Below are 15,630 nucleotides of genomic sequence, written 5' to 3'. Positions count from 1 at the left end.
GGAAATCCGTGGAATGTTTAATAGTCGCACGAATTCATGGCGTCTCAGGTTATATCGCTAATGAATTATCCGGTTACAGTGGGTCGCGGCTCTCTGAGGAAATCGATGTAACATATTACACTAGATGCTCTTCCATGTGAACCGCATCGCGTACGTAAACACGAAGTACTGCAGTTTCATCAAGGCAAATTGCGCATCTTCCAGTCATTTTCCGAAACAATATTTGCTATATACAGAATAATATAATATATATGCGATAATTATAATATAATGATACGTGGGGTGGGGTTTCTATATATCGACACGTATTTTATTTGAACAATAAAAAATCTAGAAAATATCTAAAAGATGTCTGCAAAGTTCGTCTTAATCTATCAGTCGTTATAGAACTTTTTTCAACTATTGCTCATTTAAATGCACGTGAATCCATATTATCTTCCTTAATAATTGAAGACATTCTGAACTTTTACTTGAAACATTAAATCCGGATAATAAAGGGTGTTCGCCGCGAAAACCACCGCGTGACTTCGCCGGAATTTCGTACCGCCATCGCATTATCGGAACGTCACGAGCATCGATCGAGGTTGCGGGAACCGCGACGGAAGAAGAACCAGTTCCGGATGAACGGCGAGAGGCTGCGTCGCCCGATCTCGGCGGAGTTAAGTAATTTGTCGTTGCCGATGGGTTAATGTTATCCATCACTAAGCGGAAATTTACGATGTAATAAGGGCACGTAGTAACTCCCGCGATTTATCTTAAATGTCTCTTGTCGCACTAACGTCGCTGTACTCGCGTCCTATAGCTTTCTCTCTCTGCTCCTCATCTATTCCATTTCTTCTTATCGCGATTATCATCGATTGTCATCTTACAAGACCCGAATTGCTCGCGATGCGTCGCGCTCGTACTTTTTGCGAGCTCGTGCGCTATCGATTCGTGATTAATTAATATGATCAGGTCAAAGGGTAAGGAGATTGGTGGCCGTGCGAACGGATGGTTATCGCCGAAAGATATTCCTCTGCTATCGCGTGATCTTCTCCCCGGGGTCCGACGATTCTGGGAACAGTTCGGTTTCGTCGAAAATCCTGTAACCTGGTTAAATCCCTTGGTCCCGTGAATACTCGTTATTGTATGACCTACTCAGGAGTAGATCTCGAAACTATTACGTTTTCTCTCTCTCTCTCTCTCTCTCTCTTTCTCTCTCTCTTTCTCTTTCAACTAGATATTTCGATTAGATTTTTATTATAGCTTTTCTACAAAAAAAAGCCAACCATCGCGATAGTTTTGATTTATAAAGGAGCTTTCTCTGTTTATTTTTAACAACAGAGTGGATTTTTCGACAGAGCATACAACAGCAAATAAAATATCCCCTTTAAAAACGTTATTTGGCGAATCTTTCACAGCACGTGGATCAATTCTCAAGAGGAAAAATGAAACTGCATATTTCACAATGCAACGTGTGGGTGAGAGACGCAAGCCGTCCCGCCAAATCGATCGCATTAAAGCTCGAGAACCGTACAGTGCTTGGTCGCGATCGAGTCGACGAATGTTGCGGTAAAAGGAACTCGAGGGAGCGAAGGAAGGGCACCTGGCGAACGCGATCGCCTGACATTTATTGCCGCTGTAGAACAATGCGGAATCATTGCCCGGATCGTCGTATGGCTACTGTTATTGCCACCGTTATCGTCGCCGGTGACCCTAGAAAGTACCGGATGCCGATTCCAACCGGTCATGACGAGATCAATCGGTGCATCTCCATGAAAATATCCTCCCTTGAGTTTGTCGCAAGCGCTAATTAAAATAAGCGCGGCATCAACATCAATATCGATCCCGATCATCGATATATTTCGTTTTGTGTTATTATAATTGTATACGGATTTTATGTAGAAAGTTTTTTTTTGATTGAGCGAAGCACATCTTGCAATACTGCTTTGTTTCATTTAATTTATTTACAGTTAAGCCGGCACTTGTACGCCTTCATTTCTCGTTTCAATTTTTGTTGATTTTAACATCGACAGAGTGGCAAAACAATAATATGCCAATACTAGACATGTGCTACTTTGCAAGATGGTGCGAGTTAGTCATCTGGAACGCACGCGATAACGTGATTAGTATGTAGATATGCGTCGAAAGTTCGTGCACGAAAATAACGGCGCCTATCTCGATTAGATGAAACAGACATTTTCTGACACAATCTGACGAACAGTTAAACGATAACATTTATTTTTTTTTCACGTTGTCTTGAAATATGTACACGTTATATTTAAAAGTTTTTCACTAGTTTTTCACAATTTATAATAAGTTTTAGATATCTTAAAATTGGTTTTAAATATATAAAAGTCTACTCTCTTTTTATATATATTTTTAATTTATGTAATACAATTATATGATTTTTTTGTAATAATTAATACTTCAGCAATCTATTTAGATAATTATCAGGCGTTTTTCAACTGTTGCAAATTAGAGAAATTTTTCTTGTAATTAAATAGGAAACATCGATCAATAAATTAATTATTGCGGAAAAAATTATTTACGCTCCCTTTCTCTCCCTTTCTCGTTTACATAAATATCGTACGATTATTAATATCTCTATTAATCCTCATCTCGTATTCTCTTGAAGATTAAAATAGTTCCCGTAATACTGATATAACTTTCCGATGAAGAACGGAAGATTATAGAATGCAATTATTACGTGACTCAATTAATATATATATTAATGAATCTATATCGATCGTCGTCAAGTATATTCGATATCGTTGAGATATTTTAATAGGTTATTTCTATCAGGCTATAACATTCTACTGTGAAATCTTCCCATGAATCCAGCTTTTACTATTTTATTAATAAGTAATTTTGTGTGCGCGCGCGCACACACACACACACACACAGACATATATACATATATATATATATATATATATATATATATATATATATATATATATATAATTATGCAATGCATAAAAATTCAATATTTAAAATTTTTTGAAACAGAAAATGCGAACAAGAAATAGAATTTTCTATAAGAATCTCAGACAACAAAACATCTAAAATCAGAACATAAAACATCTTAAAGGCGTCATGAATAAGAGGTCTTTCAAACATCATTTTATAATATGTCTTTAAGACATAATTTTATAATATCTTTAAGATATCTTATATATCTTTACGATATCTTTAAGATATCTTTAAGACGTCCTATATCCTGTTTTTAGACGCAATGTTTGGGAAAAGATTAATCTTTTTTTTTAAATAATTACCTATTAACTAAATCTTATCGTATAATTAATTATTTAAAAGATTAATCTTTTTTTAATACAAATACCTGTGCTGCTATTAAACTCGCGCGTCTGCATACATCCGCCACACTTCGCGGCTCGCGCGTAACTGATCACGTGAGCATTAGTTTCGCGGTCGCAATATCTCGCACGAGAATCAATCTCGCGCGAGACGCGCAACGTGACAGACGTGTGCGCTAATCTAATAGGAAGAATAGAAAGAGAGAGAGATGTATTCGCCGTACTCTGTTCATTCTTGACTGTGGCTTCATTGTCAAGTGGCGACCCTACCACTGCGCATTTTTGCTGTCAGTAGTGGGGATCAGTCTCGCGTCAGACGTGCAGCATAGCGGATGTATAGGAGGCATGAGTCTGATGGAAAGTGGAAAGGATAGAAAGAGAGAGTGTTTTGCAGCATTTGGTTCGTTCTTGGCTGTAAAGTTAGGTTTCGTCGACAGGTGGCGACACGTTTCGCAATCTTGTGGTCGGTGGTCGACATCAGTCAATGTCAATAGTCAGTATCAGTTGCACGCGAGACGTACATCGTGGTGAACATACCTATAGAGATGTAAGAGTTTAATGGAAGTGCAAGTATTTTGATCGAAAGATTCTTGTAGGAAATTCTATCTTTTGTTCGCATTTTCTGTTACAGATTTAAATATTGAATTGTACATTGCATAATTAATATCTTTTTATGCATGCGTTGCATTTTTTAAATATTTTATTATTAAAGAATAATATAACTTCGCTTCGCGCAACTAATTCGATTAGATTAAACAAAATGAGAAAGATAAAAATCAGATAGAAAGATAAAGATCATATAATAGGAGGCTGCGGAAAAAATTCGATATATGATTCGCCATATTAAAAGGCGCTTGATAATTATTTGAATAGGTAACTGTCGCATTAGCTAATTAATGCAAAAAAGTAATAATATATTATTATATAATTTAATGACAAATTGAGGAAAATACATACTGCGATAGCAGCTATTCTAAAAATATTCTGATCAATTTATACATATTTTTACCATAATCTGACTTGCGATAAAGTAAGACAATCTATTATTTGATACTCGTACATTGATTTTTTGATAAGTTACTATGCGAGTTAATTGACATTCAAATCTAGTATCCGAGCTACTTGGCACGTAATACGGAGCGCGATACGCTGAAATATATTCTCGATAAAGGCGCATCGTGAAAGATGCGTTGCGTCGCTTCTCATCTCTCTCAAGAGGTTTCACCATTTTCTGCACCTAAGTGCAGTTTCGCGTTGCCTGAGTTACGATCGTTCACGTATCATATTTTTCTTGAATAATTGTAAGAGAAAATTATTGTCACTTTAAAGATTGCATATTTTAGTTTAGATTACACGTAATTATATTCTGATACGCACGAATATACAGTGCCAAGAATTCATCATTAATCATAATATATTCAAATGAAGAAAAATATCAATGAACAAAATTAGTTATATTATTACAGCATGCAACAATGTTTATCTTTCTCTTTTTTTCTTCTTCTATCACTTTAAAATGACACATACACATACACAAATGCTAAGTAATTTATATACACAATATGCGAATGAAGTGATACCGTATTAAGTAAATCTAAAATTTGCATATTACAGTTGACGAAGAAGTATGTACCGGAGGGACACTACGTATACCATAAAAGGATTAAACTTTTCCGTGAATTATCAACGAACGCGAAGGAAAAGTTGCAAAGTATGTAGGTATATGTATAACGCCGACAATGAGTGTCAAATATTTTTTACTCGTATATGTTTATGGTTTCGCTAGAAATTTAAGTTAAACGTAACTTTTTGGCTATGCCACAGCTTGTGAAGCACGTTTTGAAGCAGTGCGCCCACGCTTTCTTTCTTTTTATTCTTCTTTTTTTTTAAGCAAAAACTTTGTACATTAACGCTATTTGCGAGTGCGCAAAATAACCGTCCGCCACTCTCTGTTACGGTCCTCACCGTTAAAAATGATTATGCAAAGGCAGTGCTGCGTGCGTTCTAATATATTTCCACGCAGCGAAAGTTTTACTTATTTAAATTTATTCATTGCCTTTTTTACATTGTTCGTACATAATTAATAGGAGTAAAAGTGCCGCGAAATAACCGCCGAAAATCGAATTCTTTTGATTATTCCATACATGAAAAACTTGAAAAAATCCAGAGGGAGGGAAAATATTGATTAGAAAGAATAATTTTATTATAGACATCGATGTATATATTTAAAGATAATTACAATACTGATACGGACATATGTTAAATTAAATTTTACTTTATGTATATATACATACATGAAATTGTTAAAAATTATTTAATCATTTGTCGAGCGACAGAAAAATACAGTATAATTTAGAGGATCATTTTATAAACGCTATAATAATACAAATAATATGGGTTAGAATTATATTTGCTTTGCAAAATAATGAGAATAATTAGTGTATAATAACATAATATGCATAATATTCTAAATATGTATGTATGCAATTATTGTTATTTAAAGCTGCATAGAATTATGTATTGTATTGTAATTAACATTAACGCATTATAACGTATTTTAGTCTAAAAAGAAAAAGGGAAAGAAAGAGAAAAAAAGAAAAGCTTTAAGTCGAGCTACTCAAAGAACACGTCTTATCTAAGAAATTTTCTACGCACGCTCGTAAAGACGCGCTATCTTAATTGTTAATTACAAGTCGTGAATGGACTCGGGGCAACATAAAAAATCGCGTACTCTCGTATCATATTACGGCGATCGGAATGAATTGCCAGGTCGACAATAATGACTCCGAGTTCGAATAGATGGTGCGAGAGCGGAAGGTCGACGAAAACGTTCGATCGGACGTCGATCGTCGTGACTATATTTGTCACTCTGTCAAATCTTGATTGATTCCCACCCATTCACTTTGATCACATGTCGTACCGTCAAAGCGACATTTCCATTTGCCGATTGCGAGCCAGCTCTCTCGTCGCATCTCATCGTTGAAAATATTTTTAGAAAGGTATCTTCGTGCAGAACCGTAAAAACAATCTGACAGAACAGATAGGAGCGATTTCTCGCGCGGAAATTTTGTGACTGCATCTAGTGACCGTGAACGAATCATTGTTCTCCTAGTTATTCACGGTCGTGTTTGCAAAAGTTTACAACCCCCTATAAAAGATCTTGGAATGCGTTCGAGAAATTTATGGCAAATTTAGAATATATATATACAGTTTCATCTCCATAATATTAATTTTTCTTTGTTAAGGAATAGCGTTCAATATAATATCCGATTGCACTTTTATTTTTACGGTACATCGTGAAAAACATATATCTCAATAAAATACACGAAATTATAAAAATTATTAGCGAGAATCAGGGATTGCAAATAACTCACGATAGAAAGTAAAATCAATTTATGGCGAGCTTATTTATAATCCTACTACGAAGTCAGACGCAACTATTGAAGACTATCGCATTCCCCGTTCTATAACGTCGAGGATTACTTTCGCGATAGAACGCCGTTTCGATTATCGCGTGCCGCGATATTATCGCGGCGGATAATCGAGTTGTAAAGCGAGAAACGCATTAAACGAAGGTCTCGATGCAAAGTCGCGCATACCGATGGGGCACACACTTATTTACGCGTCGCTCGCGCAAGGGCTCATGCACGCGCACGTGCGTGTATATATGCGTTAAAGAAATGTCAAGCAGTCGGCGTGATACGTGCTCGTGCGGCTGTACAGATATCGTTGTTCTTTGTCCACGCGGTGGCTTCCACGACAAAGGGTCTGCATGCTGCGAGAAGCCTTTTATAGCGGCCCTGACGCGCATTCCTGTGCTCCCTACGCCGGACCAGCGTGTTGCTTTCTTCCGCTCGGCGAGAGCGAGATCCAGTTACCTTGTAGGTGGGACCCACAACAGTTTCGCATTTCCTAGTTGGCGACGTCAACAAATAGGCCGACCGTGGATATTCATTTTGCGCGAGAGGAAAATACCCCGAGAACTTTAATTGATAATAATTGTCTTCCTCCATCACGCGGAAGTATCCCAGAGTGTAACTTTTTTTTATTTTTTTTAAATAAAAAATCTTAAGAGAGATTATACCGATTTTTTAAAAAATCAGATAAAATTAAAAATTTTGATTAAATTTAAAATTTAATGAAAATTTCGCTTCTTCTCTAAATACGAGAGAATTAGAATTCTACCCTAGTGTTAACTTCCATCTGCTTCGCGTAAACGGGAATCCGCTAAAGTTGAGATTTCAAGGCTTAAGATATGGGAACGTTTCTCTCCGTCTCTTTCGTGTACGCCTTCTCCGAAGCCTGACTTCTCTCGAGCCTCTGGCTCGAAATACAATTCATTATATTACACGCATAGCTTAGCACGCGAGCCAACTCTCGCGTTATTGTATAAGCGACCTTCTTCAACGTATCCTTCGTCTCTCGTCGCCAGCTCTTCCTGTTTGTTCCGCTTCGACGTCAGGTTTTCTCCTTCTCTTCGTGTTCCATATGCCGCGTAGCTTTCCCTCGAGTTTTGGGCGAGAAGGTACCGTTTGCGTCAAACTAGCGCAAATTATTCAAAAGTTTCGCGGCACGGGTGTTCGTCAGATTTCACGTCCGTTTCTTTCGCCGGCCGAATATATCCCAAATTTCCTTCTCTCTCTTTCTCTCTCTCTTTACCTCTCAATCCCTCTCACGAATAATTATCGCAACCCTCAAAGAGGATGGAGAGACAAGGATAGAACGAAGAGAAGTAATAGGGCGGATCTGTAACAAGCGAGATATGCATACAACTTCGTGAATCTAGAGCAATTTCCCGCTGTCTGCCGCGGAATGTTGGCGTTAATCGTGAATCGGACTTGTTTGCCGATTCGCAGTAGATTCGCACTACAAAGCCAACAACATTTCAATCGGGAACCTATTACTGTTGGGTCGCATAGCGCTAGAGATAATCCGCATTAGCTATGTATGTACTCTGCCTTAGTAAATCGAGTTTTGTTCTACGAAACAAATTTCTCAAGCATTCCTTATTTTTAGGATTCAAAAATAATTTGTAGAAAATATGTTCAGATTTTTCTTCTTAATAAATATGTAAAAATTTAATATCGTAAGGATGAGAGAAAATACACAATATTTTTGTTTGATAAATATTTTCTATATGAAGGAAACGGCTTCGTTCTACACGAAGAGACGAATATTCTTGATGACTCCGTATATGTGAAATCACATATCGTTCGAAAGTGCGTTACGTAATAATGCCAGTCTTTTGGACTGTGAAAAAAAAAACAACAGTCGCGCCCAATGATATAAATGCTCCGAGATCTTGGTATCATTCGCGTCGGACACGCGAGTATTTAATAATGTGCATTAAAAAATAATTACGCATTCCACAGAAAGAAGGCTTTTAAGCCATGGCATATATTACGAACCTGCCGAGCGAGTCGGATCTACAAAGGGCTCCGCGTGGAATTTTTCATGAAAGTTAAATCCCCCCAAAATTACTTATTCGCGTCTCCCGCTTGCTTCTTCAAAATAAGTATATAGTTTGAAGTGTCAAGTATTTTGTGCTCCGTGAAAGTATCTTAAACTCGAAATGCAACTGTAAAAAGCTGGAAATAAAAATAAACTGAACGAGCATTCGAATCAACATTTCGTGAGTATTTGTGACACTTAATATCGTACACAACCATCGATTTCTCTCTTATCCGAGTATATCATTATTCTTTCACACGTCTAACTAGGAGAAAATGTTCACGTCTGATATGGTTTTGGGGTCGTTTCACTCTTCGTGAATGCGAATTTGCATCGAGAGATAGTAATAGTCTCGATGTAACAAGCGACGCGAAAGACAACATTCGCATTCTCCCCATGAGAATGCGAATGCACATACTATTCAGTGCAATATCACGTGCGAGGGTTTACCACGCGCATTATTGCACTGACGCGGTAACGTACCCTATAATGCCCTTATATCCGCAATTTAAATCTTCGCGACACGGTTATGGTTTTGCGGTAATTATAATGGGTAATAATATCACGTCGTGCGTCTTTGACAATCGGCTTTGCCACGACGATCTTCGCATCTAGCTGCGCTGCAGGCATCCATTTGTATTTTTAAGGCTTCGAAGAGCAGATTTTCCCTAAAAAACAAAAATTAATTAAATTATAATAAATTAATTAAAATTTATTAAAAAAGGCTTATATATTAATATTTTAATTTTAAATTAATAAAAAATAATGACTCTGATGTGTGATGTACAATATACAAAACAATAGAATCAAACTAAGAGTAAACATGCATTATTTTGGAGAAAAAGAAAGAAAGAAATAAGATAACATGTTTCTTAATATATTTTATAAGCTAATTGATACTTGTTCAAATTATTTAATTTTTCGAATGCTTGACCGGTTCAGTGTAATTAAACTTGCTTTATCTCGCGTGTTCTCCTGTAATTAAGAAAGATATGTCTTCTGTTTGCTGTTAAGAGACATCACTAGCGATAGTCGGAAGGCAAGAGGATCTCACAGACTGCCATTTTTCTGCTCGTTCCATTTTTTTTCATTATCTTTCACTGCTGGCGAACTCTTTGCCCTCGGTCTTTGGGTGCGGCGGCATTCTTCCGTCGCTGTATCGGGAAAATTAATATCCCGCTCGCAAGCGCGACTCTTTTTAAACGCCGACAGGCGAGAGAGGACTGCGTCTTCCCCGAACGAGCGTCGTTAGGTATATCGCGCGGTTAATTCAGCTCTGTCTTCGAAAGAGCGATATCTCGGGTTGTAACGATATCTCGCGAACGCTCTTGAAAAATGAGCAAGCCGTAATGACGACGCCCGGCTAAGTATATCGTCGACGACTATCCGTCATAATCTGTTCGCGTGCGTCGGTATACGTAACAATTCTCCGTCGTCTACGTCGCCAACTAATAGTCTCGTCTCGTCTCGTCTCGACTAGGCGCTGCGAAGTTGGCGGATCCGCGAAGGAATTCGCGACGACGTTTTTCACTTTGGTAACAGCGACGGGAAATGGATAGTACGGCGGATTCTTGCAAATTGCAACGTGCGCGCACGACTTAATTATACGATGTAATGAGCGACGTCGTGCGACGATTATTTATCCCGCGGGCATTGCCGGTGAAGTTTTAATCAACGTGTTTCTTAAGCGCGATCACGCCTATTTTGCTTGTGTCAATGTTTAACACGCTATTAGCGCCCGAATTGTATATACACACCCAAAGGCAGGTATATCGTATTATGAATAAAGATATGTTTCCTTATCCTTTCGATAGAAAAGTCTGAAAGTGGGAATTAAAAATTACTTTGCGGTTAAAAAGGAGAATGAAGCTCTTTTTCAAAGGTCTACCTGCGCGTACCGTAATAATATCCGCTCTTTCTCAAATATTCTGCATGAAGAATAATTATAGTGCAAAACTGAAAAATTATTTTCTGCTAGAATGTGGAATTATCGTTCAAAATTATAAGGATTCAATATAATTAAAAACGGTATTGTAACAATGATACGGACGATATTACGAGATAAATATATAATGGATATACACATGCTGGAAATGCCAAAAAAATCACGCAGTATTCTTTTTAATTTCCTCGGAATATCTTCCGAGCTGAATAAGTAATGCGAGTAAATGTGAACTAGTCAACTTTAAAATGCACAGAGACCAAAGAGAATATCATCTGACATCTTTCCTCAACTTTTATCCGAGGTGTTCTTTTTAAGAGAATCCTCGGTGAAACAAATGACATTCGCGAAGGTGCGTAATATGCCTTTTCCATTAGAACATCTGATGTACAAATATCATAAACGTGCGCGAAAAAGCAGAAGTACAAAAGTACTCTTATGGCGTTAAATGCTTAATGACGCAGGATAAATGAGACAAAAATTGCAATTTTTATCAAGCTAAAATTATAAAAATGTTTTATTTTGTGAGATCTGACACCTATTTATTCGACTTTTTAAAAGACTAGACAACAGTCAAGTACTAACAATAAGGCCAACAACAATTGGAAGCATCGTCATCTCAAGTTATTCGGAACAATTTGTAAGCATAAAGGTTCAATATTTTAGTATTTAGTTTAATTTGTAATTTTTAATCTTTTTTTACATACACATTAGTGGAATCCTATTTTACAATTGAAGAAATTCTCTAAATTCAGTTAACAAATATCAAATAATTTGGAGAGGATGGACATAATCATTGCCAGATCGAGGGACTTTCGTCAAATAACGATAAGTGGTTCGTTTGGAGCAATGTATAAGTGTCACTCCGAGTTTTTATTAATAATTCTAAAATATTTTATGAATAACCGGACGAATCATTCTGCTTCTAATTGGGTTCTTACTTTGTTGAACTATTTTAATGGTTTCAATTCATTTTAAATATATTTTGCGTTTTAACTATGACTTAACTATATAACTTATATTGACTATGTATTGCGGATTTTTTATTAGAACTTTATGTATGTATTTATTTATTATGGGTATTTATTATCATTATTTTTTTTGCGCACTGAAGAGGAGCAAGTAGAGCTCGAAACGTTTGTGTAATTATTATGTCAAATTAAGAATTTTCTTCTAAATAATAAAATAATTTCGTATTGCTCGTTACACATGGCCTTAATTTAATAATTTATCATTGTTTTTATTGTCATACGAGCTTGAACATTGGTATGTGATGGTTTGATTAGGTATTAATTTTGCATTGTTTTTTACGCTGGCCTGAAAATGCGTTATACTAATATTCCGTTTAAATTTCATCGTTTCAATTTTAATTTCTTATTTAATTCATTTGGGGGAGAAATAACATGGAGGTTAAAGCAATGGATTGATTTAAATTATCAAACAATCAAAGCTAGATCAAAGTTGAATTTTTTAAAACATTGTAAAAATTTTGATGTCTTACCTAACCACTTGACGTCGTATTGTAGGAATCAATTTTGTTTACATCACTTTAGATCGAAAAAAAGGCTTGATAGCTTGCTGTACAGATTCAAAAAACAAATTTTAAATATTGAAATTAGAGATTTATATAGACTAATTAATTTATTACATGGTAAACTTTACAATATTTCAAGATATGTGGCTAACAAACTGCCAGTACACATATGGAACGAAATTTTAAGACATCATTTCATCTCATTTGACAGGTTTCATAACAGACTACATAACAAACATAATAACAAATTTAATTGGCTAATTAAAAAGAAACAAGACGAATATCTGAAAAATATCAAACCGATTAAACTTAGTTATTCCATCAACAAAATAGACATTCCACAATCAACAATTTCAGTAAACAATAATAGAAACAAAGACATTGTCATATATCCTAATAAATTCAAAGACAAACATATTAATCCTCTAACCAGTACTAACGAAAAATGGTTTATTAATTTGACTGACACAATAATTCCTACCAATGTCACTAATCTATTACAATTTGGAAGTAAATTCGGCCTGCCGTTTAAGAATGACAAAAAGTTGGCCATACACGAGTTTATCAAAGATATAGAAGGGAATTCCACTAGTTCTAACATGAAAAATTTAAATACATTACGTAACAATCTGGTTCCACAACTTTCCTATTTTTTACACGGCAAAACTAGGTTTAATTCAACTCATGAAGATTTGATTAGTATGCATAGATATACAAGGAGGTTTTGCCATGATAATCCGGATATTCTTTTTACAAGGGCTGATAAGGGCAACGTAACAGTCGCGATGACAAAAGAATATTACACGAATAAGATGGAAGGTTTACTTGAAGATAATAACACCTATTCTATCATAAAAAAGAACCCATCCTCCAAAATAGAAAAGGAACTAAACGATATTCTTAAGAAATGGCCAAAAAAAAGAGTACATTTCTAATAAAGAATATTACTCACTACGTTCCAGCGACTCCCTTCTTCCAAAATGTTATGGTCTCCCAAAAATACACAAGGAGAATACTCCATTTAGATTAATTGTGTCATCGATTAATACCACGCTTTACTCGATAGCCACATTTTTACATAAAATCATTTCAAATAGTATTCCTACGGGAAAAAGTAATGTAAATAATAGTTTTGAACTTTACAGCAAGCTAGAGGGTAGGAAAATTGGTGCGGAAGATATTCTAATATCATTAGACGTGGTTTCACTATTTACTAACATTCCGATAGATCTTGCAATAGAAAGTGTGAGCAATAGATGGAATTATATCAATACACATACATTAATTCCAAAAAATGAATTCATTTCCATGGTTAAATTTATATTGTCGTCAACATACTTCACATTCAATGACATTGTATACAAGCAAGTTTATGGCACACCTATGGGTTCCCCGTTGTCGCCAATAATTGCTAATATTGTTATGCAAGATCTTGAAGAATCAATAATTAATGAATTGGACATTGGTATTGGAATATATTATAGATATGTAGACGACATTATTATGGTGGCACCAAAGAATAAAATTGATAGTGTACTGAATAAGTTTAATAGTTACAATCAACGACTACAATTTACGATTGAATACGAAATTAATAGAAGCATAAATTTTCTAGATTTAAACATTAAAATAATAAATAACGTCATACACTTAGATTGGTTTCAAAAAAAGACATGTTCAGGTAGAGTACTATCTTTTTTATCGAGTCACCCTATGTGCCATAAAATAGGAGTAATTTATAATCTTATTAATAGGGCATTGTTATTATCTCATCCCATATATCATAAGAAAAATTTAGAACTGTGTATTAAAATATTATTGGACAACGGTTACCCTATTCATTTGATCTTTAAAGAAATAAATAAGAGAATAAGAGTTTTAAACAATGGACAGTTTAACAACAATAGAAAAAAAGAAATTGCAGAAGATAATAGCAAGAAAAAATTTTTCGTCATTCCATACATTAATAACATTTCTGAGACAATAGCATCGACAATAAAAAAATCAGATTTCAGAGTAGGATACCGTTGTCTAAATAATCTTAACAAATTTATTAAAGTCCACAAGGACAAAAACGTGCATAACAATAATAATAATGTTGTCTACAAAATTAATTGTAAGGATTGTGAAGCTTCGTATGTTGGGCAAACCAAAAGAAAATTACGCACTAGACTAAAAGAGCATATGAATAATATTAAATTTGATTCCTCCAAGCATTCTGTGGTCTCTGAACATATTATAAATAAAAAACATGCTTTTGATTGGGATAACGTTAAAATACTTGATATTGAATCTAATTATTATAAAAGACTTATCTCGGAAATGATACACATCAAGGAACAAAGGCATGGTATAAATAATAACACAGACACCGAATTGCTTAACAACGCGTATTTCGACATTCTAGAAGAAATATCGAATTTTTAGACTTATGTAAATGTTTATTTTGTGAGATCTGACACCTATTTATTCGACTTTTTAAAAGACTAGACAACAGTCAAGTACTAACAATAAGGCCAACAACAATTGGAAGCATCGTCATCTCAAGTTATTCGGAACAATTTGTAAGCATAAAGGTTCAATATTTTAGTATTTAGTTTAATTTGTAATTTTTAATCTTTTTTTACATACACATTAGTGGAATCCTATTTTACAATTGAAGAAATTCTCTAAATTCAGTTAACAAATATCAAATAATTTGGAGAGGATGGACATAATCATTGCCAGATCGAGGGACTTTCGTCAAATAACGATAAGTGGTTCGTTTGGAGCAATGTATAAGTGTCACTCCGAGTTTTTATTAATAATTCTAAAATATTTTATGAATAACCGGACGAATCATTCTGCTTCTAATTGGGTTCTTACTTTGTTGAACTATTTTAATGGTTTCAATTCATTGTAAATATATTTTGCGTTTTAACTATGACTTAACTATATAACTTATATTGACTATGTATTGCGGATTTTTTATTAGAACTTTATGTATGTATTTATTTATTATGGGTATTTATTATCATTATTTTTTTTGCGCACTGAAGAGGAGCAAGTAGAGCTCGAAACGTTTGTGTAATTATTATGTCAAATTAAGAATTTTCTTCTAAATAATAAAATAATTTCGTATTGCTCGTTACACATGGCCTTAATTTAATAATTTATCATTGTTTATAAAAATGTTTTTATTAATAAGTTCACGTCTCTCTCACGTTTTATTTCTTCTTTATCCTAATCCTATTTTATCCCACTAAAATTCCTACGTGTGATTAATTTTTCTAAATTCTTACATAATCAATTTTTCTTTAACAAAAATATCGAGGTATATCTATTCTACAGAATTCCGATATGGAGCGAACATTGCCCTTCTATTTCCTTTATTTTGGTATGCCGTAAACATAGCGAAAGGAAATACA

The 15,630-nt window shown here is 34.9% G+C and overlaps 1 long non-coding RNA gene across 3 annotated transcripts; it reads left to right on the top strand.

Annotated features, from left to right (window-relative positions):
* Positions 1-11,214: 11,214 nt before the first annotated feature.
* Positions 11,215-15,353, top strand: LOC146720407 (uncharacterized). Of its 3 annotated transcripts, none has more exons than XR_014926082.1 (3): positions 11,215-11,329; positions 11,445-14,787; positions 14,903-15,353. It is a non-coding gene; the product is annotated as an uncharacterized LOC146720407 (long non-coding RNA). The 3 variants fall into 3 exon arrangements; XR_014926083.1 differs by having other exon boundaries at positions 14,862-15,353; XR_014926084.1 differs by having other exon boundaries at positions 11,404-14,787.
* The last annotated feature ends 277 nt before the right edge of the window (positions 15,354-15,630 follow it).

Source organism: Nylanderia fulva, unplaced genomic scaffold, assembly GCF_048542155.1.
Source record: "Nylanderia fulva isolate GAGA-0341 unplaced genomic scaffold, ASM4854215v1 Scaffold7, whole genome shotgun sequence".
In the NCBI taxonomy this organism is placed as follows: domain Eukaryota; kingdom Metazoa; phylum Arthropoda; class Insecta; order Hymenoptera; family Formicidae; genus Nylanderia; species Nylanderia fulva.
Note: the sequence above shows the minus strand (reverse complement) of the source record. Positions and strands in the feature narration are given on the sequence as shown.